This window comes from Cryptomeria japonica, chromosome 4, assembly GCF_030272615.1.
Source record: "Cryptomeria japonica chromosome 4, Sugi_1.0, whole genome shotgun sequence".
Taxonomy (NCBI): Eukaryota; Viridiplantae; Streptophyta; class Pinopsida; order Cupressales; family Cupressaceae; genus Cryptomeria; species Cryptomeria japonica.
The window spans coordinates 674,635,022-674,644,799 of NC_081408.1; positions in this window are offsets into that span (position 1 = coordinate 674,635,022).

Below are 9,778 nucleotides of genomic sequence, written 5' to 3' on the forward strand. Positions count from 1 at the left end.
TCCTTCTCATCTCTAGCAACAAAATTCAGAGGAGACAAGGAGAGGCGTAGGGAAGTATCAAAAAAAGGAGAGGGGGGGAGAGGTGAAAAGGAGAGATTAATTGGGGGGAAGAGAGAGTGTGAGAGAGAGAGCTAGAGGTAATTATGTGGAAGGTGAAGAGAGAGAGGCAGGGATGATTGGGGTGAAGAGAGAATGAGAGGGAGAGTTTGAGATTATCAGGGGATAGGAGGAGAGGGGGAGAGGGGAAAGTATCAACAAAGAGAGAAGAGAGATGGGGAAAGAGGTGAAGAGAGACATAGAGAGTAATTAGGGGGTGGGGAGAGGGGGAGAGGGAAGTATCTATAAACCCATAAGAGGAGAGAGGTGATCAAGGGTAATTGAGGGAAAGAAATAATGTGAGAGAGAGTTGGTTGTAATTATCGGATAAGAAGAGAGGGAGAAGAGTAAGTATCAACAAAAGGAGAGAGGGAGATCCATGGAGAGAGGTGAAGAGAGTGATAGAGAGAGGAAAATTAGGGGGAGCAGAGGGGAAGAGGGAAGTATTAACAAAGAGATGGATTGGAGAGAGGGTAATTAGGGGGCTCTCTCCCCATCTCTCCCCCCTCTTCCTCTCACCTCCACTCTCTTCCTCTTGTTGATACTCCCCTCTCATCCTCTCACCCAATCCCTGCTACTCTCTCTTCACTCTTCCCCTAATCCTCAGCCTCTCTCTCACCTCTCCCCCCCCTCCCCCCCCTCTCCTCCCAACCGCTAATTACCCCCAACTCTCTCTAATTCTCTCTTTCCCAAATGCCATCTCTCTGTCATACCTATCCTCACCTCTAACTTTACCATATGACCCCTTAGGTGTCGTTAGGGGTCATATTGTGTCCTAATGAGTCATATCATGTCCTATGAACCCTTAGAACACCATATGATGTTGTTAGGGGTCACATGATGTGCTAAGGAGTCATATTGTGTCTTAAAGGGTCATATGGTGTCCTATGACCTCTTAGGACACCATATGAGTCCTTAAAACACTATATGGTGTTGTTATGGGTCGTATGGTGTCTTAGGGGGTCATATGGTATCCTATGACCCTTAGGACAACATATTGTGTCGTTAGGGTTCGTATGGTGTTCTAAGGGGTCATAAGATATCATATGACCACTGAGGACACCATATGACCCCTAAGGTGTTGTTAGGGGTCATATTGTGTCTTAAGGGGTCATATGGTCTCCTATAACCCCTTAGGATACTATATGGTGTCATCATGAATCGTATGGTGTCCTATGACCCCTTAGGACACCATATGACCCCTTAGGACAACATATGATCCCTGAGGTGTTGTTTGAGGTCATATTGTGTCCCAACGGGTCATATGGTGTCCTATGACCCCTTAGGACACCATATGGTGTTGTTAGGAGTTGTATGGTGTGGTAAGGGGTCATATTGTGTCTTAAGGTGTCATATGATGTCATATGACCACTTACGACACCATATGACCCATTAGGTGTTGTTAGGGGTTATATTGTGTCCTAAGGGTTCATATGGTGTCCTATGACCTCTTAGGTGTTGTTAGGGGTCATATTGTATCCTAACGAGTCATATGGTATCTTATAACACCTTAGGATACCATATGGCATCATATGACCCCTTAGGATACCATATGATGTCGTTAGGGGTTATATGGTGTGTTAAGGGGTCAGATTGTATCTTAAAGGGACATAGGACATCATATGACTCATTAGGACACCATATGACCCCTCAGGTGTTGTTATGGGTCATATTGTATCCTAAAGGGTCATATGGTGTCTTGTGAACCTTTGGGACACCATATGACACCTTAGGGCACCATGTGATGTTATGGGTCTTATGGTGTCCTAAGGGGTAATATGGTGATCTATGAGCCTTTAGGATTGTTAGCAGTCATATGGTATCCTATGACCCCTTAGGACACCATATGACCCCTTATGTATTGTTAGGGGTCATATGTTGTCCTATGACCCCTTAGGATACCATATGGTGTCATTGGGGGTTGTATGGTGTGCTAAGGGGTCATATTGTGTCGTAAAGGGTGACAGGACATCGTATGACCCCTTAGACACCATATGATCCATTAGGTTTTGTTAGGGGTCATACTATGTCCTAAGAGATCATATGGTGTCCCATGACCCTTTAGGACACCATATGACCCCTTAGGACATCATATGGTGTCGTTATGGGTCTTATGGTGTCCTAAGGGGTCATATGGTGTTCTATAACCCCTTAAGACACCATACGACCCCTTAGGACACTATATGACATTGTTAGGGGTCATATTGTGTCATAAGGGGTCATATGGTGTCTTATGACCCCTTAGGACACTATATGATATCGTTAGGGGTCATATTATGTTCTAAGGGGTCATATGGTGTCTTATGATCCTTTAAGGCACCATATGGTATCGTTATGGGTCATATGGTGTTTTATGACCCCTTAGGACACCATAAGGTGTTGTTATGGATCATATGGCGTCCTAAGGGGTCATATGGTGTCCTATGACCCCTTAGGACACCATATGCCCCTTAGGACACTATTTGTTGTTTTTATATGTTGTATGGTGTCCTAAGGGGTCATATGGTGTTCTATGACCCCTTAGGATACCATATGACCCCTTAGGACCCCATATGGTATCATTAGGGGTCATATGGTGTGCTAAGGAGTCATATGGTATCCTATGACCCCTTAGGAAACTATATGACCCCTTAGGTGTCGTTAGGGTTTATTTTGTGTCCTAAGTGGTCATATTGTGTCCTAAGGGGTCATATAGTGTCCTATGACCCCTTAGGACACTATATGACATCGTTAGGGGTCATATTATGTCCTAAGGGGTCATATTTTGTCTTATGACCCCTTAAGACCCCACATGGTGCCGTTATGGCTCTACGGTGTTCTAAGGGCTCATATGGTGTTCTATGGTCCCTTAGGACACCATATTTTGTTGTTATGGGTCGTATGGTCTCCTAAGGGGTCATATGGTGTCCGATGACCCCTTAGGACACCATATGGTGTGATTATGCATCGTATGATGTCCTTAGGGTCATATGGTGTTCTATGACCGCTTAGGACACCACATGGTGTCATTAGGGGTTGTATGGTGTGCTAAGGGCTCATATGGTATCTTATGCCCCCTTAGAACACCATATGACCCCTTAGGTATCGTTAGGTGTCATTTTGTGTCTTTAGGGGTCATATGGTGTCCTGTGATCCCTTAGGACACAATATGACCCCTTAAGACACCATACAATGTCATTAGGGGTCATATTGTGTTCTATGACCCATTAGGACACCATACAGTGTCGTTAGGGGTCATATGGTGTCCTATGAGCCCTTAGGACACAATATGACCCCTTAGGTGTTCTTAGGGGTCATATTGTGTCCTAACCGATCATATGGTGTCCTACGACCCCTTAGGACACCATATGATGTTGCTAGGGGTTGTAGGTAATATTTTGTCCTAAAGGTTCCTGGGATACCATATGACCCCTTAGGACACCATATGGTGTCGCTAGGGGTTGTATGGTGTGCTAAGGAGTCATATTATGTCCTAAAGGTTCCTAGGACATCATATAACCCCTTAGGACACCATATGACCCCTTAGGACACCATATCGTGTCATTATGAGTCTTATTGTGTTCTAAGGGGTCATGTGGTGTTATATGACCCCTTGGGATACCATACGACCCCTTGGGATACCATATGGTGTCGTAAGGAGTCGTATAGTGTCCTAAGGGGTCATATGGTGTGCTATGAACCCTTAGGACACTATATGACCCCTTAGGTGTCATTAGGCATCTTATTGTGTCCTAATGGGTTATATGGTGTCGTATGACCCCTTAGGACATTATATGGTGTCATTATGCATCGTATGGTGTCATATGGTGTTTTATGACCCCTTACGACACCATATTGTATCATTAAGGGTCGTATGGTGTGCTAAGGGGTCATATGGTGTCCTATTACCCCTTAGAACACCATATGACCCTTTAGGTATCATTAGGCATCATTTTGTGTTGTTAGGGGTCACATGGTGTCCTATGACCCCTCAGGACACCATACAGTGTTGTTAGGGGTCATATGGTATATTATAACCCCTTAGGACACCATATGGTGTCATTATGCATCGTATGGTGTCCTAAGGGGTCATATGGTGTTTTATGACCCCTTAGAACACCATATGACCCCTTAGGACACCATACTGTGTCATTAAGGGTTGTATGTTGTGCTAAGGGGTCATATGGTGTCATATTACCCCTTAGAACACCATATGACCCCTTAGGTATGGTTAGGTATCATTTTTATGTCGTTAGGGGTTATTGTTGGTATTTTGGTATGGTTTTGTCATTGATGTCAACACCTATTGAAAACAAGCACTTTGGAGATCCAGCAACATTCACCGGCAAGCAAGTAACTATTGCACAGTTACTGGTATATGGTTCAACGGCAGGATATAATGTTCACCGGTACTTGGAATGATATGGAAGACACTTGGTAATATCGAAGACATTGTGTGGACACTTTGTTTTGAAGAATTGATCATTGGTATATTCATATTTGCATATTTGCTTTTACTGGCAAATAGGTCCAGGGTTATCTAAGGTTACACCGACAGGTTTATCTTTTACAGATCAACATGGCACGATATGGAGATGATTTATTATTGATGTAAATGCATTAAGCCGACATATTTAATCGGTTATTGCATCGGATATTATATTATATGTAAAATGTTTTTATTGTAATATCTTGTAGAGCCGACCTACTAAAATTGGTCTTAGGGTATGGTAAAAATGTAAGATCTTATTTGTAAGATCAAGTGTGGAATGCGGAAAAAGAATTGAGTAAAGGTATATGCAAGATTAAGCAGGGGTATACACGAAGACATCATTTGAAGGTGAAGCTAGGTTTTTGTAGAAGCATATCAGCATTACACCGGTATTGAATTCAGCATATGAAGATGCTATTTTGTGCAGTACATTCTTATTGGATTTAACCATCCAACTGTAGTCGGTGTGACTCCCATTTTGTGTTTTAGCAGTGAGCTCTAGGCTATTGGCCTTTCTGCATGTGCAGACCCCATTTATGTACACTTACTATCTGCAGTAGTATCATCTGATTGTGGGTAAGGTTTCCCACCATGGTTTTTCCCCTTATAGGGTTTCCACGTACAAATATTGGTGTTATGTGTTGTGGATGACTTTATGTTTATGTTTCATGCATTAATCCTTACCGGTATAATAATTTACTGTTAACACTATCTACCGGCATGCTTAACTGGTTTACCGGTATTAAGTATCAAGTTAGTTAATTAGTTTTTGGTTTGAATTTATTTGACAACTGATTCACCCCCCCCCCTCTCAGTTGTCTCTGGGACCTAACAATTGGTATCAGAGCTTAGTCCTCTTTTGCAGAAGTTTAACAACTTGAGGAGATCCAATGTCTACAAATTATTTTAGGAAGGACAGTCCTAAACTTGATGGAACCAACTATGGGATATGGAAGATTAGGATGGAGACACATCTGAATTGCATTGGTAAAGACATCTGGGAAGTTACAAAGAATGGTTATACTGCTATTGTAGCTAGTCAGACTGCTCCAACTACCTTAGCTAAAGATGAAGAGAATGATTGCAAAGCAAGAGAAGCACTTTTGAGCGCATTATCAGATCAACAAATCATGTGATTATCAGATAGGTCTGCTGCTAAAGCTATTTGGGATCATTTGGAAACACTAAATGAAGGAGATTCCACAGTTAAGATTGCAAAACTTGAAAGCTTCTGAGTCAGGTATGAACATCTGAAAATGGAAGAAGATGAAAGGATTTCTACTTTTATGGAAAGAGTAAATGAAATTGTTTTCGGTATTAAATGTTGTGGAGGAACTTTGAGTGAGGATGAAATTGTTTCAAAAATCTTAAGAGGATTACCACCGGCATATAAAATGAAGGTTACTGCTATAAATGAGTTGAGAACAATGCCTAATACATCAGTAACTAGGGATACATTGATTGGAAAACTTTCAGTGTTTGAAATTGAGGAATTTGGTCCTGTTGCTACTATAAATACTGATTTGGCCTTTCAATCATCAACATCATCTGCTCCATCATTTGACAAATCAGACTAGAGAGCCTTTTATGCAAGAGAACTTGAAGAAACCAGGAAGGAGAATGAAGAACTTGAAGAACTTGAAGCACTATTTGCAAGGAAAATGCCAAAAGGTCTAGTTGGAAGTAAGTATGAAGGTAAAGCACCCTTTAAATGTTTTAACTATAATAAGACTAGTCATGTGGCTTCAAGATGCCCTGATAGACATGCTAGACTAAGAGAAGAAGCAAGAAGAACATACAAGCCTAATCCTGAATATCAGAGATACAGATTTAAGAAGAACAAAGACAAATCTTGTTACATTGCCGATGAAGGTGTGACTGATGATTCTGATGAGGATCCAGCAGATAATGGATGGGTTTTTGTTGCTATAACAGAGGATCAACCAACACTTACTGCTCGACCGGTAGAACAAGCCCTAGCAGCTAAAGTTGAAGCAAAGGATGAATGGATCATTGACTCAGGATGCTCACATCATATGATAGGAGACAAAGGGAAATTCTTGAACTTTCAAGAATATAATGGAGGTTTAGTAAGATTTGGAGATGACAAAGCCTGTTCAATCAAAGGTAAGGGTTCAATATATCTTGATGGTAAGCATAACACTGACAATGTCTACTATGTTGAAGGTTTAAAGTATAATCTTTTAAGTGTTGGTCAATTAGTTGAGAAGGGATTTCAGTTACAATTTAAAAATGGAAAATGCAAAATCATGAATAGAACTGGTTTGGAAATTGCAACCGGTAATCAGACTAGAGGTAATATCTTTCATTTGAATAACAGTGAAAAGGCATGCTTAATTGCACATATAGATGAAAGTTGGTTATGGCATAAGAGACTATGTCACCTTTGATTGCATGGAAAAAATCAGTACTTTTAAGGCAGTAAGAGATCTACCTAAAATTGTGAAACCTCATAATACAATTTGTAAGGAATGTCAATTTGGAAAATAAGTTAGAGATAGTTTCAAAAGTATTCCAGAAAAATCCAATAATGCTCTTGATTTGATTCACACTGATTTATGTGGTCCAGCTAGAACAAAAAGCTTACAAGGTGATAGATATTTCATGCTAATTATTGATGATTATTCTAGAATGTGTTGGGTTACTTTTCTCAAAGATAAATCAGAAGCACTTGGAAAGTTCAAACTATTCAAAGCAATGGTTGAATATGAAACCGGTAAGAAAATCAAATGTTTAAGATCAGATCAAGGAGGAGAATTCACATCTAAGGACTTTAATACATTTTGTGAAGTGAATGGAACCAGAGGACAGTTATCAACACCTCGGACACCATAGCAGAATGGAGTTGTTGAAAGGAAAAATAGAACTATCTTGGATGCAGCAAGAAGTATGTTATCTGAAGCAAATCTACCACATGTGTATTGGAGAGAGGCAGTTAGCACTGCTGTCTATACATTCAACAAAGTTCACATCAAAGGTGAAACCGGTAAGACCCCTCATGAACTATGGTTTGGTAATACTCCTACTCTTAAGTATTTCAGAATTTTTGGAAGTAAATGTTATATTAGAAGAGATGAGTATATTGGCAAATTTGATCCTAGAAGTGATGAAGGAATATTTCTTGGTTATTCATCTAAGAGCAAGGCATATAGATGTTTTAATAAGAGATTGCAGAAAATTGTTGAGAGTACAAATGTAAAGATTGATGAACAATTCGGAGGAACTTCAAGGTATATAGACTTTGAACCGGCAACAGAATTTGTGACAAATGAACCTACACTGAATCCACCGGTACAGAATGAAGATCCAGTTACCCCGGTATCATCAGAGGATTCCACAACAATTGAAGAATAACAACAAACTAAGACACCCCGGTATGTAAGATTGAATCATTCTAAAGATCAGATAATTGGAAACAAATTTAAAGGAGTTATGACAAGAGGAAGATTGGCAAATGAAGAGGTATGTCTTATTTCTCAAATTGAACCATCATCTATCAATGAGGCATGTGAAGATAAATTTTGAATTAAAGCTATGGAAGAAGAATTAGGACAAATTGAGAAAAATAATACTTGGACATTAGTTCCCCAGCCTAAAGATAAAAATGTAATTGGAACCAAATGGGTATTTAGAAACAAACTTAATGAAGATGGTAAGGTTGTCAGAAATAAAGCAAGACTAGTGTGTAAGGGATATTATCAGAAAGAAGGAGTTGATTACAATGAAACCTTTGCACCGGTAGCCAGAATTGAGGCAGTCAGATTATTCTTGGCTTTTGCAACTCACAAGGACTACAAAGTTTATTAAATGGATATTAAATGTGCATTTTTGAATGGAGATCTTGAAGAAGAAGTATATATTGAACAACCTGATGGATTTTCTTTAACAGATGACAATGATATGGTTTGCAGGTTAAGAAAAGCTCTGTATGGATTAAAACAAGCCCCAAGAGCTTGGTATACAAGGTTGGATAAGTATTTTTTAAAGATTGGATTTACTAAAGGAAATGCAGATAGCAATTTATATTACAAAATAACTAATGATGACATCTTGATTATTGAAGTATTTGTTGATGATATAATCTTTGGAGGAGAAGATGGATTATGTAAGGAATTTTCTATTAAAATGCAGCAAGAATTTGAAATGTCTATGATTGGAGAAATAAAATTCTTTTTAGGATTGCAAATTTCACAGACTGATAAAGGTATATTTTTGAGTCAATCCAAGTACTTGAAAGAATTACTAAGGAAATTTGGGATGGAGAACTCTAAACCGGTAAGCACACCTATGACTACAAATGACAAATTATCTCAAAGGGATGAATCTACACCTGTTAATCCAACTAGATACAAATCTATGATAGGAGGTTTACTGTATTTGACATAAACCAGGCCTGATATTATGAATGCAGTATGTATTGTTTCTAGATTTCAAAGTAATCCTATGGAAAATCATGAATCAGCTGTAAAAAGAATTTTTCGGTACTTACAAGGCACAACAAATCTTGGATTATGGTATCCTAGAGATGAAAATTTTGATCTATGTGCATACACAGATGCAAATTGGGCAGGAGATGTGGATGATAGAAAAAGCACCACTGGAGGAGCATTCTTTCTAGGAAAAAGATTAGTTTCTTGGTTGAGTAAGAAACAAAGTTGTACATCTTTATCAACAGCAGAATCAGAATATGTTGCAGCAGCAACTAACTGTACACAGGTACTATGGCTTAAACAAATGTTGAAAGACATAAAGGTAAAATGCAAGGAACCCATTACTATATATTGTGATAACACTGCAGCAATTGATATATCTAAAAATCCTGTATTACATTCTAAAACAAAACATGTTTCTATCAAACTTAATTTTCTAAGGGAAAAAGTTGAAGAAAAGGAGATAAAACTGGTTTATGTGAATACTAAAGAACAGCTTGCAGACATTTTCACAAAACCTTTGCCTAAGGAGACTTTTGAATATCTCAAAGATCAGCTTGGAATCATACCACCACCGGTAGAGACTTAGACAGTTGATGATTGTCATCAACCGGCAGAATTAAAAGACAAATCTTTTACTCCAGTCTTTTGATGAGGAAGCTACTTCTCAGGGGGAGTAGTTGGTATTTTGTATGAACTTGATTTTTGTAACTTTGGCATTTGATGTCAAAGGGGGAGAGATATCTATGGAAAAACACAT